The sequence below is a fragment of the Eptatretus burgeri genome, chromosome 16 (assembly GCF_056783735.1).
Source record: "Eptatretus burgeri isolate ZD-2024b chromosome 16, Ebu_testis_v1, whole genome shotgun sequence".
Classification (NCBI taxonomy): domain Eukaryota; kingdom Metazoa; phylum Chordata; class Myxini; order Myxiniformes; family Myxinidae; genus Eptatretus; species Eptatretus burgeri.
The window spans coordinates 22,180,654-22,185,073 of NC_140976.1; positions in this window are offsets into that span (position 1 = coordinate 22,180,654).

The following is a 4,420-nucleotide window of genomic DNA, read 5'->3' on the forward strand; positions in this document are numbered from 1 at the left end:
GACTCGGAGGGAGATAGAGAACATTGTACTTTACGGTAATTCCACATATCGATGGTCCCCTGTGCCAGTGTGCATGCGCAGCCTGACCCGGAGCCAGGGATGTTGTGGGTGTTTCAACCTGTTCAATACTTGTTTGATTATTGTCGTTCCACGCTAATAAAGTGGTCGAACAAATTGAACTCTGTTCTTATTTAGGACAGGGGGTGAAAGAAATTTAAAAAGAAAGACAAGAACAATTAAAAAAGAAAGCAAGGTTGAGGTATGCAGAGATAATGAAAGAACAACGAACGAAACAGCAAAAGGAAATGAGCCAATTGAAAGAAACGATGAGATTGGAGGCTGAAAAGCATGAAGAACAGTGGGAGAGAAAACAAAAACTCTACGAGTTTGAAATTAACCAGCTCGAGGGGAGAATAAAATTGAGTCCACAGAGATTGAAAAATTCCGGAAAGAGAACGAACAGCTCAAAAAGCTCCGAAAGGAAGAACGACTCAAATGGGAAGGAAAAAGGAACCAGGAAGAAACAGAAATAAGGAACAAGGAGAGAAAATGTATAGAGACGCGGGAGATAGAAAAAATAGAGAAGAGACTGCACGATAAGGACGGGGTTGGGGATGAGCACACACACACACACACACACACACACACACACACACACACACACACACACACACACACACACACACACACACACACACACACACACACACACACGGAAGTAGTGGAGGACCATGAGGGGGAGCTGGCGGACTGTTTAGGGACCCGGTGCGAGCAGCTGGATAGCCTCCTTCGGGAACAGAGGGAGACGCTGTTCTCCCTTGAAGCTGATCACGACCAGGTGGGTTCGGTCGTGTCAAGCGAGTTCGAGGGGACGAGTGCTGTGGACAGGTGCACGGAGAGCTTGGGGGGTATTGAGGCCCCGGGAACCCGAGAGGTGACCCGATTCCCCAGTGTGATTGTCCCGATGTGTGTGGTGCAAGGTGTGAGTGCGGCCCTGTGTGTGAGTGGTGTGGTTGCGAGTGTGCCGGAGTGCGTGCTTCCCAGCACGCCGTGTGTGGATGAGGCACCGCGTGTGAGTGTCACCGCATGTGCGAGTGAACGGCCGAGTGCAAGAGAGACCATGTGTGTGAGAGAGCGGTATGCAAGGGAGATGACGGTGGGCATGCGGGAACACACCACCGCATGTCCCGGTGTGAGTGTAATGGCGTGGTGTGTGAGTCTCGTGACACGCGGGAGCTTGAGCGCGAGAGTGCGATGGAGACGACGACGGCGACAGATAAGGGACAGAGGCCGGGTAGCGGCCGTAGCTATTTTGAGAACCGTGCCGGGTTTACCCAGCAGCGAGCGCGAGGTTCGTGCTGTGGTACGCACGAGGCCGCCACGTGCGCGCTTGCGGGAATGAAGCCCGGTCCGGAAACGGCAGCGGGGGATGTTGCCGATCCAGTGGACGAACAAAGGTTAGGCTAGGATTACGGATTTGGACCGGACGGGTTCTCCACGCGGGCGGGTGTGTTAACCTCCAATGGGCAGAGCACATGTGTTCGCGTGGGGAACCCCTCGAAATGCGGGGCTTGTTTTTTTAATGCGCTGGGTGACGTCATGGCTGCGTGTATGGTTGGAATCCGGCAGGAGGGTGAATCCCTGCCGGATGGTACCGTCCAAGAGGGACGAGGGACGCGAACAGCTGCCATGACGTCACGCCAAAGGTGCGCGGCTGTGAATTGCCGCGCTGGTGCGCGGCTGTGAATTGCCGCGCTGGTGCGCAGGTTGCGACTTGCCGCGCTGGTGCGCAGGTTGCGAGTTGCCGCGCTGGTGCTGCGCAATAAAAAAAAAAAGCATGCCTCGCTTCGGATGAACAGGATTCCCAGGCAAAGGGTGGAAGAACCCCTTGCCCAGGCACAGGATGGCACTAGTTAGGGGGAAGGGTTAGCATAGTTAGACCGGCTTCATGGGGCAGGGTGAGTCCTCATGGAGTCCGTGGAATGGATTAGGTAGAGGGATGCAGTGAGATTTAGGATGGGAAATAATATTTGGATTTGAGGACATGGACAGACTTGTGGATGTGTAGTGGGGATGTAGCTTAGCTACGTAGTGTTAAAAGGACCATGCTATAGCGCAAGGGACGACGTGGGAGCACGAGGTAGTTAGGGGAAGTAGTGAGCAGGATGGTGGAATTCAGCGATGACGAGTGTTGAAGAATTGTATGGAGACATGTTTAGTGAGTGAGGCCAGCGGGTCTGAGTGAATGGAGTGAATGTGGTATGCATGGTGCGATGAGTGATTGGGGGAGGAGTGATTCCCGCCCAAGGGACCCCAGGGTCAGTATAGAGTGAGTAAGCTGGGTTAGTCAAATTGACAAAATGGAGGTCGTTTTGTTGTTGGTGGGAAAGTAGGCTCGAAACCCGTTTGGAGGGGTGCAGGAGCCCTGTTGATGGGCTGGGAGCGTGGCTGCGAAAGGTGAGTATCGCTGAGTGGGTACCCTGGGCACCAGGCTAGTCGGCTGTGGTAGGCCAAGGGCCCATGGGGGGGGGGGCGGGATAGCGTAGTGGGCACGGGTGCGCTCGCATGATGCGGGGCCCGGGGCGCCATTACCGCGTGGGCAGTGTCGTGGGCATGGGTGACCCTCGGAGAGGGGCCCGGGAAGCCAGCCTGCCACGTGAGCATTTCGGGGGAGTCGCCAGGGAGGGCACTCCCCAGTTTAGGGAGCTGGTAGGCTCGGAGGCAGTGTAGTGCCCGGGGTGCCATCGTCGGAGAATCGGCAGAGGGTAGTTCCTGCCAAGGGAGCCACACATCCCAGCCATGAGACCGTGTGAGGGCACGGAAGGAAAATTGGGGGGCATGGCCCGAAATTGTGAGGACACCAACACAGGCGACGGGAATCTGGGTTGTTAGAACCGATAGTTTGAGCGAGAGGCGCTTGTTGAAGGCCGCGGGGTAGTTTAAGAGTTAATGGTTAGGGTAGATTAGGAAGTGTAACCCTCCGCACCATCGATCCCCTCGCTCTCGTTGTGGGCCGCTGGACCCACTTTGGGTAGATCGCTGAAGTCTGAGGAGGCCCTCCTGAGGCTGAGATTGGGCCTCGGCACAGGACGCTAGCCCTCCCTCATTCCCCTTCAGGAAGGGAACGTAGGGGTTGGGAGTAGGCTCGGGGACGATAGGTTTGCCGAACAAGGACGATAAAGGGGGTTAGGGGACGATTTATAGAGGGGAAGTAAAAAATAAAAATAAAAACCAAAAAAATAAGTTGGGGCTAAATTGGGTTTTTGACAAATTAAGGGAGTGGGTATGGACGGAGACAGGCAAAAGCGATAGGTGGGAGGGAAACAGGTAGGTGGGTCGGAGCCCGCCTTCTGTGTGGCCAGCACCACCGCACTCCCTCCACTGACCTGCACTGCACGGCAAGAGGCCGGCCAACTTCGTCTGCTGGCTGTTGTTTCGCTGCGAGGCCTGTACCGGCTGGATCGTCTGCTGGCTGTTACTGCAAGGCCTGTGCCGGTCATTTCACTGCTGGCTGTTTTTGCTACAGCGGCCTTGTCATGCCTTGCCTGCCTGCCTTTACCTTTGCCATCCATGCCTTCTGCCCTCGTCATCTTTTGCCCCCATTCTGTTTTGCATTCCCCCCCCCTTGTTCATTGCCATGTGCGCCAGGATCGTCGCGCAGTTTGCGAGGACTGCCCCGTTGGTAGCTACAACACGGGCCTGCAGTGGCGGCGCGTGCACCATGTTTGCATTCATCCATTCAACCATCCATCCATCCATCCGTTGTGTTCATTGCGTGTGCCACTTGAGCTGGCACGGAGACTGCGTTTGTGCAGCCCATCCACCGTTGTGGTTCACTGCGTTCATTTTAAAAGGGGGGAGGCCTTGGACTGCGTGTGAGCAGCCGGCCACGTTCCCTGTCACCTGCATTGCCTGAGCCAGAGACTGCATGCGAGCAGCCTGGCTCCCTGCTAACTGCTTTTCTCTTTGCAGAGTCCATTGATCCTGGGCCATGATCAGTGTAAATTTATAAGGTTAAGATGTGATGTAAATATGAGTGCGCCCCCGGCATGTATGTGTTAGCGCCGGCAATTTTATTTAAGTCGTCCGGATGAGTGTTTGTTAGTTAGTTACTCAGCCCTCAGGTTATTTATTTTGGGGACACGAATACACTGAATGTCGCACTCAGGGATCCGAAGGTAAAACGTACTCGGGGAGAACTACACATGATGGCACACAAAAATTTGACGACTCGGGACGAGTCTGTAAAAAGGGGAGGGGGTAGTGTTACGGTTGTTCAAATTCGCATTACACCATAAAGGGTCCTCAGGTGAGATATATCGGTAAGTTCATGTGTAGTTAGCCCAAACCTGTTGTTTCGAGGGAATATATGTGATCCATTCGGGCTGCGACGCTTCAGTTAGTCGTTTTTCTTTGGCTA